Below are 18,523 nucleotides of genomic sequence, written 5' to 3'. Positions count from 1 at the left end.
CATGTTAGGGATTTTTAAAAATTTTGTCTCAATGAGTAATAATAGTAAACTTATTGTCCACTATCTGAAATCAGCTCCTCACCATTCTTCTTTTAAGTAATTTGTGTTTTAATTGGCCTCTGCCTTCTATCTCTCTACCCCATTCTCTCTGCTGCTACGAAAGTAACTTTCCAAACAAACACAAGTATGGTCATGCTGCCTCTGCCCTTGAACTTGGAAAGGCTCCCATTACCGATAGGATGGATCAAACTCCTTAGTAGAGCATACAAAACCTCTTGTGTTCTGACTACCCTGGTTTGTCTCAGCCGATCCTACGTGAAACCCTGTCCTTGTGGTGTGTTGGTATGTTTCCAGGTGCAGCTGTGGTGCTAGCCTCTGTCCCCAGGCTGTGCTTATTCTTATCCTTCTGTCAGAAATGCCTCTGCCTAGAAATCCACCATCAACACCTGTCCACTTGTCACCACTGGGCAACAGCAGCCCCTGCCCTTCCATGATGTCCTCTCTAGTGGGAACATGCACTCCGCCTGTGTTTGGTCAACCATAATTCCTGTACTATTATGCTAATGTTTAACAAGGCTAAATTCAACTGCTTCATGGCTGGCTGGCTGGCTGGCTGGCTGGCTGGATGGATGGATGGATGGATGGATGGGATAGATGCATAGATGGATGGGTGGGTGGTTGGACGGGTAGATGGATGGATCCAAACCAGCAAATCCATCTTTTGAGTCATCAATTAAGAGAACAAGTATATTGAATTGACTACTTGTGTGAATGAGAAAGATGTCATCAAGGAGGTCTGGCTGTTCTGAGCTCTGACTGTTGGCCATCTCCACTGAGATAATGGAGCCTCCGAAGACCCCAGTGCCCAGTCTGCTCCCAGACCTTCAAGTAATTCTGAATTACATGAACACATTTCCTAGTCAATAAGATACTCAGGAACTGCATGTCTTCTCTCTCTGTTTTAGAATTCTCATCCTGAAAATGCCTTCCTAGGCAAGTTTTAAGCAATGCATGTCCACAGATACCACAAGCAATCACTTCTACTAAGAAGACACAAGGTTTTCCCTCACCCGGGTCCCTGCGTTTAGCAGATATCTTTACCCTTTTTGTTAACACACCTACTTAAGAGTCTTTTCATCGTACCCAGTGAGCACTTCTTGACTCTTATTTTCTGTCCCACATCAATCTTATGACTCAGGCAGTTGTTAGGAAAAATCCAGAAAACCAAATGTGTTCAATCAAATACTGCTTCAATCCATTTGGACTCACATGACAAAAATGCTATGAACTGATTAGTTTATAAACAACCAAAATTTATTTCTGACCATGTAAGAGCCTGGGAAGTTCCAGAAAAAGACACCTGGAGATTCACTTCCTGGTTAGAGATTAGTTCCTAGCTCATGAAAGATCTTTCCTGATCATGTTCTCATACAGAGAGGGCGTGGGCACTCTCTGGAGTCTCCTGTTAAAGGACCCTAAATTCATCAAGAAGGTACTCAAATAACCTGAGCAACATTAGGTTCCAACAAGTACAGAAAGGGAACAAAATTTCAATCTATAGCACCTACTTATTCAGGCATCCTTTATATCAGTGACTAATGCACCAAGATTATTGTATTTCTTTCCTCTAAGAGATGATGAGTGAGTTGTACACGAGTCGATTCTCTTGTGTTACAATGGCTTTCATAAATCTATTTCTGCCTTTGAGGTCTGGTCCTAGTCATTGAAGGTTTAAAAATCAATTACTAAAAGATTGACTTTTCCAGAAAAACATAGCGACATGAGGTATTGTACCCATTATGTGAAAAGGTGTACTAGACAAAAACCATGAAAACAGCTTCTATTCTTCAACAATTTGAGCAAAGATAGCATAAATGCCCATAGGAGATGAACATGGATACCTTTGCTAAGGGGGAGCAATTTAAGGAGCCCAAATACATCAGAATCTGTTCAACTGGACACTGAGAACATTTTTTAGTAAAGCATTGACACACTCTATAAAAATGTTTAGTATCTCCAGGTGCCGGTGACTCAAGCCTGTAATCCTAGCTACTCAGGAGATTGAGATCTGAGGATCATGGGTCAGCCCAGGCAGGAAAGTCTGTGAAATTCTTATCCACTAGAAAACCGGAAGTGGTGCTGTGACTCAAATGGTAGAGCCCTTGAGCTAAAGAGCTCAGGGACCATGCCCAAGCCCAGAGTTCAAGCCCTATGACAGACACACAAAAAAAATGTTTAGCATCAAAGGAAATGAACACCAAGATATGGACACAAAAGGTTTTTCTTTGTTGTTGTTGTTTTTAATATATGATTTTTTTGTTTCTTTTGTATATTCTTCCCCCTATGGTATATCCCCTGGTTCATTGTATTTGATTTTGGTATCTTGCATCTTGTATATATATATATATATATATATATATATATATAATTTGGGGAGGGGAAGGGGAATAACAAAATGCTGAAACAAGGATGTGGGATGACCCACTGCAACAATGATACCCACAAGACAGTATGTTTGAAAGAACTTTACAACTTCGAGGAGTGAAAGAGGTGAGGGAGGGAAGGGACAGTGGGAAAACAACAAAGGAGGGGGTAACAAGGCTGGACAAGAAATGTACACATTGCCTTACTCATGTAACCGTAACCCCTCTATACAGTATCTTTGCAATAAGATAAAAATAAACAAACATGTTTAGCTTCGAAGGAATAGAACTGCCAGCATTGAAAACTAGAATTGACAAGTAGGCAACAAAATACTCTTCAGCACATTTTTCTGCTGTCCATCTTTGAATACAGTCATAGCAATCCTGAAATGGGAGGGGGGGAGAAAGGAAGGAAAGGATAAAAAGACCATGACTCTTTTTATTTTCTCTGCTTAAAAGCAAAAAGAAAGTTAATGTCAATTCTATTATATAATAACATCTTCAAAGTACTTTATTTGAACAAGAGAAGTAAGAACAAAAATATGACCTCATAGATCCGAAGATCAGTGAGTAAACTCCCCTCTCATAGAGTTCTCAGGTCCTTTTTACTTTTTCTTTCTATCTGGCAGAGGAGACTCATTTGCCATTGGAGGAAAAGGTTCTTGACTGTTCAACAGAGAAAGTTCACATATCTCTTGGGGCCTACACCAAAACAGTTAAACAGGAAAATGGAAAACAAGATCAATTTATGTACACCCAAATCAAAAGGGTAGAATAGAAATAAAAGCAAATATGTAACCAGAAATAAAATAAACATCAAAAATATTTAAAAAGTCCTTTGAACTTAGTATGGAAAAGAAGTCATTGAATTAGAAAAGACTAGAAACCTACCAAGGAAAAGAGTAACATGCAATGAAATGAAAGTAGGTCTGTACCTCATACAATAATTGAGAATGAGATGAAAAATCAAACCAAATACTCTTTAAGAAGAATGAAACATAAATATGACAAAGGCAAAATTAAAATAGGACATACTTAACACGATAAGTTGCTTGCCCATGAAAGGACATATAATTTCAGAGGAAGGAACTGGTCCAAAAGAAAAAAAGTGTCATAAATTCAAGGCTAGAAGGAGTCAGGCAAGCCCTGGTCTAAGGAGCTAATATTTACTGGGTGCGTTTCTGTGTGGCAGGCCTGAGAGAGGTACTTCCCATTCATTATTTTATTTAATTTTCACAGTAGCCCTTGAGGTCATTTCAGAGTTTTTTTTATCTAGATACCCAGGTGATTCAATGATCCATTGCCCCAAGAATACAACATACAAACAGCCACATGATTCCCGTGGCCTGTCACAATAACCAAAGCCTCAGGAGTGTGCAAGATGAAGCTTACTTGGCTGGGACTCAACATTCCGTGTCTGCACCCGCTCAGGTGTGTGTGACTAGGTTCTGGAAACTAGACCTCTGGGTTGGGGGACAGACCAGGTCACGGCTGTTCTCCAGTGGCTTCCCTCATGTCTGGAATCATTCAGGTGGGTCCACACATCTCATCCTGCAGCAGACTGGCTCAGGCATACTCTTCTGTGACAATGGCCAAAAGAATGAATCTGAGGATGACTTGCAGGTGTGTTTTCAAGCCTCCACTGGCATCTCCTTGGTCATAGCTGGTTACAGCACCAGGCCCAGTGTGAAAGTGGGCGTTCCTAGTAAGGTTACCCATTGGAGGAAATGCACAGAGGATGGAGTGAAGAAGGAGGCCCTGATGTCATCATCCATCATGCTGCAAGGAGCTAATGGGGCTCCACCAGGAGGCAGAGCCTGGATTCAAATTTGGTCTCTCTGAGGCCACACTTTCCCTATCCAAAGTTACAAAGGCCCAGAGTCCTTAATACATAGAAATGTGAGAATATATGGATAATCCACAGGAAACGTGACTAAGAAAGTATGGGAGCAGCCGGGCGCTGGTGGCTCACGCCTGTAATCCTAGCTACTCAGGAGGCTGAGATCAAAGGATCGCGTTTCAAAGCCAGCCTGGGCAGGAGAGACCATGAGACTCCGATCTCCAATAAACCACTAGAAAACCGGAAGTGGTGCTGTAGCTCAAGTGGTAGAGCACTCGCCTTGAGCTGAAGAGCTGAGGGACAGCGCCCAGGCCCAGAGTTCAAGCCCCATGACTGACCAAAAAACAAACAAACAAACAAACAAAAAAGAAAGTATGGGAGCAGTGTAATTAATTTTAAGGAGGTAGAGTTCAAAGACTAATTTAAAAAGGGGAAAAAATCAAAGAAATTAAAACTAAATGTAAGATCGCAACGATGGCACCATCACGACGTCAGAACTCGTGAATCACACACCTGTAGGATTTGTGAAAAAAAAATCCAGGCTAGCAGAGCACACATGGTCAGAAAGGAATGAAAGGAGAAATGAAACAAGGGTAAAATGTGTATTTGGAGCATTGGATCTTAAATGTGGATTCCTCTCATAACTTTATTTTTTATTGGCCTTGAAAATGTGCATTATGGAAGTAGATTTTATGCAACGAACCTTCTTAAGGCTTAGTAGAAAAAAAAATCCATCTTACAGATTATAAAGCTCTTTAACAATTTTAGAGTTGGTCATAATAAAGATCCAAACATTGTTTTTATTTTGAATTTGTATTTTATTTTATACTATTTTGTTCATTTCATATAATTTTATTATTTTGAGTGTGAGTCTCACTATATACCCAAAGCTGCACTCAAATAGAGATTCTTATGACTCAGCCTCCACAGTACTGGAATTCCAGACACGTACCACCCTGCCCAGCTCCAACCATCTTCTTGAAAGAACTAGATTATTCATTTGGCCTGGGTCATGTTTTGCTTTGAGGGTTTTTCATGCCTTTGAAGGAGACATGATATCCAAAGTCAGCAAATGTAACAGATACCATTTGGAAAAGTCAGCCCAATAACCCAGTAAGGGAGTATCAGGTATGAATAAAAGTAAATGCAAAAAAAAAAAACCTTTTTATGTGTTGGCTCATCTGCATAGGAAGAAATCCACTGATATTGCTGTTGTCTCCATTGAGATTTTAAAAAAATGTGATTTTTGTCTTGTGGCTGACTTGGAAGTCAGTGCTTTTCCTGATAGGACCATCCTCAGGATTCAGGCCATAATCACTACTCCATCTTACCACTGGCTCTGCATTCAGACTCTTCACCTGCCTAGATTCAGATGCTTATTCAGTGGTGAGAGTGTGATGAGCTCATTTTTTTAGATCCTTCCTGAGGATCTAAAGAAACAGCCTGTTTCTGATGTTAAGTAACTGAGCACATTGACTTGTCATCAAGGTAGTATTCATTAACTTCATAATATCAATTTTTATTTGACCTATTAACATGACTAATCATGAGCCATTTTTGAATACCTACATCTGCAGTTTTTGTACAGTAATTTCTTGTGTATATGTGAGCCCGTCCTTGGGTTTCTACTCAGGGCCTGGACACTGTCCTTGAGCTTTTTGTCCAAAGCTAGTGATCTACCACTGGAGCCACAGGTTCACATCCGGCTTTTAGCTGGTTAATTGGAATGAGACTGTCATGGACTTCCTGACCAGACAAGCTTCAGAACCACAATCTTCAAATCCCAGCCTCTGGAGTAGCTAGGATTACAGGCGTGAGCCACCAGTGATATTTTACTCAGTCTGCTCACCTTCAGGAAACCCTACTAGTGTGTATTTTTCAAGCAAGGTTTAAAGAACTTGAACAACCATCCATGGTCAGTTGCCTAAGGATGGATGGAGCCCATCCTCCATATTAAATTATGGCTCTTTAATGTAAACTGCTTCTTTTCTTATTCTTTGTTGTTATTGGAGTTTCCTTTGTTTTCTGCTGGGGCTTGTTCTCAGGCCTCATATTTTTAGTTGGCTTTTTTACTCTACGACTTGAGCAACATCCACTTCTGGCTTTTTGCTGGAGATAAGAAGCTATCTAGGTAGGATTTGTCTGTTTCAGCTGACTTTGAGCCACCGTCCTCAGATCTCTAACTCCTGAGTAGTTAGGATTACAGGCCGTGAATCACTAGGGCCTGGATTCTTTTGTTACTCTGGAATTTTTGCTCTCACACCTAACATTAGGGATTTATAGCCATCTAGCAAGAAGGTTCTGATACTTGAAATGTACCATGGTCCCTTGTCACCCTGACAGCCTCTGAAACCATGAGACCAACTTCCTGGCATAGCAGTGTCCCCATAATCTCAATTCTTCCTCTCCTATTTAGCTGTCTCTTCCCAGATGACTTCCTCACTTCTAAGAATAATAAGTAATTATTCCTAGTTATAAAAGATTAGTTGCACAGAACTAATCTTTGCCTTGCCACAGTCAAGCACCCCATGAGGACAAATGAGGATCGGTAGACAAAGTACTTGGCAAACTGCGAAGAGCTGCACACAAGCTATTGTGATTTCTGCCTCATTAACCTCCCACTTGGGACTTGGAAGAGCTGGGTCCCACTCTTTCCAGCAAGGCTACACAGCTGGGAAGGGAGGCCGATGCCATCCTACCTTAAACTGGGTTACCCTCCCGCTGACCCCTTGCTCCTTTCCCATGCAGGCTGGCCATTTATCTCTTCAAAGCAAAACAATATGAGCTGGCCACCTTCCTTCTCTTGCTGCAGTTGTCGATGGGTGCTTGCCTGTTTTGTTCTCTCCCAGGGCACACAAGGATGGAGAAACCCAAGGCAAACACATCGCCAGTGATTAACGCTTGCTGACCTCTCTTGCAAGTGACTCGCGCGCACACACACACACCCCTCCTCACCCCTCTCCCAGACCTCAAGCAGAGCAGTTTTCCTTCTCAAAGTTTTCCCAAGCCCTAGGCAAACATTCAGCTACCCATGAGGCACAGACTCTGCACCCAGGAGCAAGCTGTGACTGTTGAAGTGATGGAGCTTTTAAAACACTGATGGAGTGCCTGGGAAGCATGTGGAAAGCTCTGTTTAGCCTAAAGCCAGTTTGTTTAGAAACTGCCTTGGAGTTCATCTGAAGTGGAATCTTTCCTACTAACCCAGAAAAGCAGTTCTGGGTGACTCGTTACCTGTTCTCCTGCTAGAGAGCAAGCCCTGGAGGTCTTCCTTCCAAGAAACTTGGGCCTTGAGCAAATGCCTGGAAGTGGAGTAACCTGCTTCAGCCAGCCACCTCTCAACTTACTATACACTCCAAGGTCATTTGGACCTGGTACTTGCACACGAAGTCTTTTGGGGAAAATGTTTGATTAAAACAAAAGCAAAACAATCTCAGTATTTCACTTGAGCTCTGTACAGAAACACATGGTCAGCTATGGCAGACCAGCAAGAGCTTGAACCTGCAGCAGCAGGCGCTGAATGCCCACTCAGGAAAGAGGACATGTTTGACCCGCACAGGTGCGGCAGCCAGAAGCAACTGGGAGTAATAACTGCACGGAGGTTGGATGTGCACACTGTGCACACGCTGGGAGGGCAGCAGCCCCAAGGGGGCTTCTTGTCTGTTTCCCAGTGGGCCTCTGAACAGGAGAAGGCAAGGCGCCTTTGACCCCGCGTTCAGGTCACATCCCCACCAGGAGACTGATTCCACGACCTGTGGCACAGAGCCAGCGAGAACGTGGATCCTCCTAAAAGCAAAACGCTGCACACAATTGATCCCCGATCCCAGTCCCGCCCGCTCACGCAGTCCGCCCTCACCATGCAGGAACTTGGGGAGTCTGTAGACAAAGCAGCGTTTGTTCACCCCTGAGCCCCTCAGGGTCGGCTCCTCCTTTGAATCACTTCTCAAGGAAAAAGAAAAAAAATACATCCCCCAGGGTGAAAAATCATCCCACTCACTTCAAAGCTATTCATGCAGCCTGGCAGAGACCTCCCTACCCGTAATGAAGTTCACAACTTAAAAAGACAGTGTGTCTGCATGTTCATGCATCATGAGGAGTATGTGTGTGTGTGTATGTGTAAGCCTGAGAGGGGGTTATTCTTTACCAAAGCTAGTGGAGGATGCTAGCTAGTGTCTGCTGTGTAATGATGACGAGAGAGCCACACACTTCTAATGTCGCACAGACAAAGTCTGGGAACGGCCTTGATAAGGCAGAGGGTCATTTGGACCACTAACACATGCCTCCACCACAAAGAATATCCCAGTCTCACAAGGCCTCAGCTGTGAGCCCAGAAGGCCCATCCAATGGAGTCCCATGGTCTCAAAGCAGCTCATAGCCCACGTGTGTGGCACGAAGGGCAGACTGTGTCCTCTGCAGCTCCGAGAAGGCTCTGAAGATCTGGACCATTGCACAGCCTCCTCACTGCCTCAAGTTTTATGTTAAGGTTAGGGAATCTTAACAATGATGCTACTAACATCCAGAACCGAATCATCCAGGACTCATCCTCTCTCCTCCAGGCTACTCTAACAAACTGCCAGAAACTACAGATGTAACCTAAAGGCTGGGAAGTCCAAGATTAAATAAAGACATAGCCTCGTGTGTGTGTCCTTATTAAGGGCACTAATCCTGTTTACACGGATCCTCCCTCATGACCAAACCCCCTCCCAAAGCTCCATGTCCAATGGAGACGTTCACCTCAGCAGAGAACTGTTCTGAGAGGACAGGGCTGTGCGGTCCACAGTAGGCCCTGGGAGGATAGTGAAAAGGATGACATGGAGATGCGGTGTAGTCATACATTATTTTGTTGAATTGCCACTGCCTTGTACAACTACTGCTACTTAAAGAAAAAATAAAATTTAAAAAAAGAGAACCTGTGTGTATTTGCACACAAGCATGTGTACATGTGTGTGTGTGTCCCACCGATTCCCATTCTAGGAATTTTCCAGCTGAACACTGTAGGCCTTCAGATGATGGAATAAGACACATTATGTGTTGCAATCTGCTTTACTTAAAAGTCACTACATGGAGGTCATTAACCAAATATACAAAATACTTGTACAGCAACACCTATGTTGATGTTTGACTAAACAACTACTCCTACAGCCAAGCTATGTTGAGACATGCAATTAATCATCACAGGGCAAGAGAGAATGTCCTGTCTCATTATAAATGAGAGACGGCATTCTTGGCCTCTACCGAACATGTGCCATTTTGCCACCACCACCCCTTCTTTGTGATGGCATTTTGTCTCTAATATGACCCAGAGTAACCAGAATGTGGGATTAATTCCTTCTACTTGAGAACTACTTTCCTAGGCCATGAGGTAGGAAACCTGGGACTGTTCTAAACTGTCACTGATTGGCATAGACAGGTTCTATGGTAAGGCTTCTATTTTCAGAAACCCTTGTCTCCATTAGGAAACTAAAGGGTAAGAAGCTTAATGGCTCCTTCCATTGGTCCACTAGAGCAGCACAGGCACATGGTGTGCAATCTCTCATAAAGAGGAGCAGACCATCTTCCTTCATGTGTTGCCTTGAACTCTCTCTCTGGCACGACAATAACTTTTACCTGAGGCTTATATGGCCAAAGGTGGAACTTTGGATCAGTTTTGTACTGGTTCTTGAACCCAACAGAAGGTTTCTACTCAAAACTCTAGAACAGAATGATAGTACCATTTTATTTGGTATTTAAGCACAATATTTTTACTTACTGGATGCATACAAATAGCTTTGAACTTGATGTAATTGAGAGCAATTTGACAAATGCACTCAGTCCTAAATTATAGACCATTTTCCTTCTGCAGTGCATTACTGTTAACATATATGTGTTTGACAAAGAACTACAAGAAACATAATTCCATTTTATTTTGTCTAAATGTGTATTATGCATTGTATACCCTTAGACATTCTTTAATATATCATATATAAAATTATATACATATATATATATATATATATATATATATATATATATATATATATATACCCTCCTAATCTAGCAAAAAGGATCTGGTGTTCTTCAAACCATCTGGCATGAAGGCATACATGGGTGGCAACCTGCTATTTTAAGCACCAGATGTATTATCTATAACTTAGCATGATTATTTCTTGCATTGTAAATTTCCTGCTCTGCTGTATAATTCTAGTGTTTTCTTGGCCATGCACAACTTCATGGTATCTTGTATACCATGCATATACATTTTTTTAAAGCCAAGAGTTCTTTAATGGCATATTAACTACAAAATTTTGGTGCCAAGGTTGACAATGAAGACTCCAAACAGCTAATAAGCGACAATTTGTAACTACAGCATAGCTATTTATTTAGATGCTTTAAGCAAAGCAAAGAAAAACATCCAATTTGGCTTTTTTCTAATTATTTATTTAGGCATTAGAAGGATAGAATTTTTCCTTGGAATTCCTCTGTGACTAATTGAAAATAAAACACTAACTAAAAGAACAGGGCATTTTCCCTAGGCTCCTCAGTGGGTTGTGTCTTCTGTCTGTTTGCCCAGGAGGTGAGCTGAGAGCCAGATGGTGAGTGTGTGGACTAATAAAACAGCAGATATTGGCACTTCTTGTCCAATACGATGTTCAGCATGTACTGTATACCAAGCTTTAAGAGGCCTGTGCAGACCAAGGCAAAAGCAATGTTCTGGGTTTATGTCTGAAGAAAGACTGCATTCTTTAAACTCACCTGAATGCTAGCATAAGACTGCTTTCAACAATAGCTGAGTGATGACAGGTTCTATCCTCTTCCACATGTTTAAAGAGAAATGGATCTAACTGGCAAGAGAAGCAGTCAAGATGTTGAAGGATTTTTTCCCCCATCCTTCATCTTAATCCTCTCTGTGTGGCCCTTTTCATCCCGCCTTAAGACACGACGAATGTGAATTATGTTTCTTAGAGCTCTTTGTCAAACACAAATGAATGCCCTGCATCCGCTTAGGAGTACAAACTCTCCAGGTTAGAAGTTAATCTTACACACTCAATGATGAGCATGTCACACACTGGTAATTCAGTTCACTTTGAACTTCAGGCTTGTCCAGAAGTGTATTGTTTACCTGGAGACCTCAGAGAATTGTGGCCCTGCCTACTCCTCGAGAACATGCATTCAGACAGAGTGGTTTATTCTCTCTCTTTTCCATTAAATTTAAGAGCAAGTATTCAACCTTATGCCCACGAGAAAAAAAATAAAAGAGAAAGAAAACAGGTGTTCACCCATTCTACATGAAGGTGAACAGTTTATTTCCATGAAAGCAAATAACCTTTTTGTGCTATTTTCTTTGCAAATTCACCATAGCCCAAATAGCCCAGACTTGTTGCTTTAGGTTTTCTGTTACTCTTTTACAGAAACTTTTCACGACAGAGATATTGATTTCCACTTCTCAGATTACTATTTGTAAGAAAGGGAGACCTTAAAATATATGTGATTACTATTCCCACAATCTTGCATTTGTTAAAAATCCTACATTATATACAGTTGATTAAAATTTTAAATGATAATATCAGGAAATTTTCAGAGTCCTAATATTCCCCTATTTCTGTATTAGAAGACATCAAAAATTATTGCATGTAATGCAGATTATAAGAGCAAATATCGAATATAATCATCTTGAATCATTTTCTTTTAGAAATCACTTGAATGGAGATGTGTGGACTGCCCCATCAGCTGAGTATGTACAAACTTTCTATGATGATCAGAGAAGCATGAACCTATTTTTTATCAACAAACATAGATAATTTTAAGTGAATATTCTATTCTTGACTCTGAGTCCTTCCAGAGAGTGTCATGAATGTTTACCTGGGGCTGGGTTCTTTGAGTTGAGTTACTCCATTCCAAATCCTATAGACTATAAAACTCCATCATGCCTGTTTAACTCCATCTTTTCATTCTCACTCCTTCCAATACTGCTCATCTTGCCTCATTCCTATGAGAACCACTGTGAGTTCAGGAAAAGCCTTTGTTTCATTGTTTCCTGGGTTTCTAACACCAAGACCTATTCTGCAAATATTTACTAAATGAGTAAAGTTGGCAGTCGAGGGACAAGTGTGATTTATACATTGAGGATTCCAGATCCTTCCTATTGTCACATCTTATAAATGTTTTTCCAAACTGGCTAGTCCAAAAAGACCCTACCAGACAAAGGCATTTGACACTTCTCTGTGGATACAGGAGAGAGCCTTCACTTAGTATAGACACATCAAGCAGACACCGAGATCTCTGCTGAAAGGAGTGTTCACATAAGGCCAGTTGTCCCAAGAGGGTTGCACCACAGACCTACACTCACCTTGTAAATGAATACTTGGCCATACTAGAAAGAAAAGATAAGGAAGCCTTGAGGTTCCTGCCAACTTTACCACTGCTGCCCAGCCATCGCCCACTGTGTAGGACATAATAAGCATGGGAGATGTGGAATGGGAGAGGTTCTAATTATGGACAAGTTAATGATGCCCAGAATAATTACTTTGGAGCCTTTTGCATTGTGTGGTTTCCATTTTATGGTTTTTAGAAAAGGGAATGTGACATTCATCGTGGTCAAGTCCAAATTCCTTCAAGATGATAGAAATGTAACACAACTTGACATGAAAGAACTCCATACAACAAGTCCATCTGTAACCCTCCTGCCAAACTCCTGGCTGTGCCCATTTCTGCCATGATTTTTTTTTTCTTTTTAAGACATGTCAACTCCCCCACAGCATTTATGTTTGTCGAAGATAGAGTTTGCTGACTTCCTTCATTCCCACCCCCAACACTTTACTTCTTCTAGAATATTTCCCAGGCAATTTTCTCTATCGTATTTCCAGTATTTTATATTTCCCGTGTGTCTTGCCAGAATTCTTAATAAGGATCAAGCACACTGAGCCCACACCTCCTAGACAAATTCCTCCAAGTTAGATTCCCTCTCTTAAGTGTTAAATGATAATGCAGTCATTAATTCTGAAACAGTCTTCTGTTTTTCTCACTTCCTCTTTTTTTAATTGCTCTGTCTCTAAGCTCAAATTTCCCAAGTTGCCACATAAAGATGAATTTTAAGTATGAGCTTGCTTTATTGTGTGGGGAGTCACTACCAAAAGGAAGATGAACTTTCCCTTCAATTCTGTACTCCCACTCAAGACTGAGCAAGACGTGGAATTAAACAGAAGCAAGGGATGTGCAAGCTTTCTGGAAACTTCCTGGCAAAGAGAAATTAGATCTTCAACTAGTTAGAGGGAAGATTCTCCTTCACTAAGGACCTTGAGGTTGGAAAATAACTCCAAGTATCTGGAATATTTTAGGTGAATTACAGTGGGGCAGTAAAATTCTTTGGACTGTCACTCTTTGTGTTCTTGTCTTTATAAAACATAATGTTACAAAACAAGACATTCTAACTGCACAGAATAAATTGACACAGAACACAACAGCAATACAAGTATTCAATAACTCCAATTTCAAATAATTTGGAACAGAAACCAGATGGGAGATGAATAATTATATCTCTTATTTGAGAGATAAAATTTGGCCACGTTTGATGATTCTGTGATGATGGATTTCTGATTATTTTATAACATGCTAACAACAAGCATTAGGCTGGCCTTTGATTCTTTATTAATTCTTCTGCATTTACCCCCTGCTCACTAATAAACTAATTGCCCTGTTCTACGATACACACTGACACTTCAAATGTCTCCCAGGTTCAGCACACATTCAGCATAGTTGCACCTTCATGTAAATGCTTTTAAATTAGAAAATATTTCTTCTGTCTTCTTTAAAGCCGGGTGCCAGATTCGAAAATATTAACTCTGAAATCCAACAGGCTACAAAGCTGAAGATGTCTTTGCCACAAGAGCCCAGCTGCAGCTATGGAAACCTCAGTGCCTGAAAGTGCCGTTGATTTCTGGTCGCTGTCTCTCTCTCTCCATGGCATGAGCTGCAGCAGGTCAGGTGTGAGCAGCGGGAACGCTGGCTGAACACCAGCCGCACTGGAGGAGAGATGTGAACGCTGGAAACATGGCGTTTCCAGAAGAGAAGCCATGAGGATGAACACTCACCACATCACAGTCCCTGTTAATCAAACCACTTCAAAAAATGCATTTAAAAATTTAAAAATGCATACCTTGGACAATCATAAAATATAACTTCTCCTTCACTCACGAAAGCTAACGCCAATTGAACAAAGAAAAAAACTAAAATAAAGTTGCATTACATAAAATGAAACATACACACACGAGGCCCCCCGCAGAGGCAGGGACAGATCTCGACTTCACCGCACAGTGCAGGGCACGGGAGGTCCGAACGTGGACTCATGTGGTGCACAGGGTCCCAGCTCAAAGCTTACACAGAGCTTGTAACAGCCCTGCTCTGCCCCTTAGACTGCAGCAGGGTCTCCATGGGAGGAGAAAGTGGTGTCTGGCTTACTTAAAATGCAAGGAGTAGTAATGCAGAATTGCAACACAGGATGTACTGAGCTGTTTTTAATTTTGAGAACTCCACTGTCTCCAAGTATAAACCCACATCACATTTCCTTTCAGAAAAAAAAGAAAAAGAGAATCTGTCTTTCCCTCTCCTTTCCTTGTCTCCTGAAATGGATGGATCAGTTCATTGTGCTTTATAAACACTAAATTCTCCTTGTCAGCCAGACTCCTTTCCCTTGATTCCTAGTCATGAAAAATATGCTCCTAATCCTTTCGCTCTGAGTGAGCTTGGCATGGAAGTTCACTTACTTTGTCTGTCTGGGGCAAAGATGATAAATTAGTAGTGCTCAATCACACTAGAACAATGTAATTCTCTAGATTCTGCTTAAATGTCTTGCTAGACATAGATGAGAGGGACTTGGTTTTCTTTTTGTTGTTTTTTTTTGTAGACATCCTTATGTGGGCTGATACATAGAAGACAGCTGAGTAATTATGACTCATTGCTCCATAATCTCAAGACAATTTTCTCATTTTACTCAGGAGCCACTAAGTGCCAAACTAGAGAGGGTAGTCAGGAAGAAATAAAACTTGTTCCAGTCTTCCCATGAAAAGCAAGCCAGGCAATTCAAGTGTTGACCCACAGGTTTCTTCTAGAGCCTCTGTTTTAACCTTGTATATTAGGTATTTTGAAGTGAAACACACCATAGTAAAACCCACCCACATTCTACTCCTCTAGTTGTGAGACAGGTGGCAGAGAGTCATATAACCATGATGTTGATGAAGATATACAACAGTTCCATCATTCCATATTCCCTCGAATCTCGATAATCAACCCTTTCCTTCAGACCCAGGCATTGGCAGACACATTTCCCAGTCACATAGTTTCACCCTTCCAAAGTGTCATAAAAATGATATCATGCTGTATTTAGCCTTGTAAGAATGCATGGTCTTAAAAGAAAAGTGAGCCTTTGATAAAACTCTAAGAACCAAAATTGTCCAAGAAGTTAAACCCTCTTTTAAAAAAAGACCACCGAATTGAATTCTACTATTGCTATATTTATAAAAAGAAATAATGTCACCAACCTAGAATCTGTGGCCAGAAAAGTAAAAGGGAGAATAGTGATGAGAATGCAGAGAGAGGGAGGAAGGCGGTAAGAGAGAGAGGAGGAGAATGAGAGATGGAACAAGAGGAAAAAAAAGGAAAAGAGACAAATGAGAAGACTTGAGAGGAGAGGACAGGAGAGGAGAAGGAAGAAAGAGAGAACAGAGCAGAGTATCAAAGGGGCCATGCTACAGTTGAGAGTGGAAAAACATAAATATTTAAAATATTCATTAAAAGTGAGAAAGTAGGCTAATCCCAAGAGTTACATTTCTTTCCCTCCTTTGTGTTACCCTTACAGGGCTTTGCCTGTTTTTCTTAGGATTCTTAGAATGTCTCACCTTAATATGGTGCATGGCTTAGTTTCAGCATTTATATTTTAACTCCATATTACATGATCAGGGGACACCAAAGGCAGTAGCACTCATTTGTTCAATCAGGCTAACACCCTTTATGTTAAGCTTTTTACAATCTACCATTTGTTCACCCCACATGCCTGGCCGAGCATCTCCAACACTGTGGATGCTTCGCTGTCTGCCAAGTGCCTGTGAGTGAATGAATGAATTACCTGATTAAAGACAGGAGCTGTATATTTAAAGCCAAATCTACACGATTTCCAGATAGTATATTTCATTGGAAATTCATTTAGAAAAGTGTTTCAATCCCCTACCTTGTATTATTTTCCACTCTTGGTCATTTTCTGGCTCACATAAACAATTATAGAACCCCTGAATTGGTTTGCAGTGGAAAGGGATCGATATAGATACAGACAGATGAACGCCCCTCTGAGAAAATGGGAGTCATTATGGTTTGTGGACTATGAAATTACGGAACACCACCAGGCATATGCCACAGAGATTCATGCAATGTTCCGTCGATGAGGTATCATTAATTTCCAGAACTCCATGAATGGAGTCCACCACAGACGGCCATTTGTTTTGATGTTCTCCAATTACATTATATTATGGCTACACTCATAAAAATAATGCCCCTGACCTGCTATCAATTGGCCATGCACTAGAGATGGCTTTCAGCTCTTGCAAAAGATCTATGTACCTCAAAAAAAGTCAGCTAGCTCCAATTGTGTTCATCAAATATCTCAGCCCAAGATGAACTTTTAGGCAATGTGAAGAAAGCATCACTACCTCCTATTCAGTCCATAAACCATTGACCACCCAGTTGACCATAAGGCCTTTTCTGCCTTGTGTCTTATTATCAAATGTTGTAAGTCAACCATCCAAGAGCACGCTGCACGGAGCGAACCCACACAGCTGCCTGGCTGCTGTACTTTCCAATTGTCATGCTATCATGATTGCCTTAGCAATGGACCCACTTTTATCTGTGTCAACATAAAGGAGAATTAGGCAACTTACAGAGATTAAAAAAAACAAAAACAAAAACAAGAGTATAAGACAGCAGGTCTGACCATTTCATGTTCAAATTTTAATTTTATACTAAATGTATTTCTGGACTAAATCGATCCTAAGTCTTCAGATGCATATAAATGAGTGTCTATGTCTGTGTGTGGTAGGAAGGTGTGTGCATATGTGTGTATTTATGTCTGTGTGTCTCTCTGTACGTCTAGGTGAAGGAGGAGAGGAGAAAGAGAGAAAGAAAAAAAGAGAGGGAAAGAAAGGGGGGAAAGAGATAGGACTTCTCAGCTTACCTCGAGCAGACCTGCAGAGACCATAGCCTAACTTGAACCCCTATTTTCCATAATTCCAGCCAATGTCTTGTAAGTAGACTGTTAGGAAGCTATTCTCGGGTCCTTGATTTCTTGGGCATGGCCAAGTGCTATAAGAAGAACTGAGTTTTCCCTAAAAGGAGCAGAGAATCTCCTAGGGGACACTGTCCAGCGGGTCATGGTGCTTTTGGCCTGAAAACAAGCTCAGGAAATGGTGACTAAAGGGAAGTGGTCCGACCCACATGGCCCCTCCCTGGATAGAAAGAGCATAACACTTGTAAAGAAAATTAGTCCAGTTGTCTTAGACAAGGACCAGGTACAGTGGGAACTGTGTGGAAAGGACTCAATGAAGAAGGAGCTTGGGACAGAAAGCACCCATTGCACAGCTAACTTTGAATCAGGCAGAGGACAAATGGGTTTGCTCCACTGTGGAGCAAAAGAGACAGGGTAGAGGAAGGGCACTGCCATGGCAGCATTCATGTTTATTAGACTTTAATGGTGTTATTAATAATCATTCTCATAATACCCTGTGAAATGTCTGTGCTCTGGCTCACTCTTAGGCCTCCTCAGGCTCTCTAAGAACAATGACTCTTAAGGAAAATTCACTTGTAAAATAGCAAAATCATCTTAATATTGAAGATTCTGCTGTGCTGTATGTCCTTCCAAAGCCATTTAGCTGGCATCTTCTGAGTAGAATCTGATTTGCAGAAGAAAGGCTCCTGGACAGTGATCCAGGGACGGGTTCTGATAAGAACAGCAGGGTGTGGACATGAGGCATCAAAGAAGCAGATTGTGTGAAGACAGAAGAGACTGTTTTAAGACTGATTGCCCACAAGTCATGGATCCCCAAAATTCTAATCACCACCAGAAGCTGAGAGGGATAGGGAAGGAGTCCCATTTGGGTTCTTCTGACTGAGTAAAATCCTACTAACACCTTGACTTAAGCCTGGTAGACTCCAGGACTATTAGGCAAGAAACTTCTCCTGGTTATGCAACCTTTCCGTACTTGGTTACAGAAGGCATAAGAAATGAATGCCAGGATTGATTTTG

This window comes from Dipodomys merriami, unplaced genomic scaffold (genome assembly GCF_024711535.1).
Source record: "Dipodomys merriami isolate MVZ:Mamm:240054 unplaced genomic scaffold, mDipMer1.0.p SCAF_6, whole genome shotgun sequence".
Taxonomy (NCBI): domain Eukaryota; kingdom Metazoa; phylum Chordata; class Mammalia; order Rodentia; family Heteromyidae; genus Dipodomys; species Dipodomys merriami.
The sequence above is the reverse complement of the archived record's forward strand: the minus strand, read 5'-3'. Positions refer to the sequence as shown.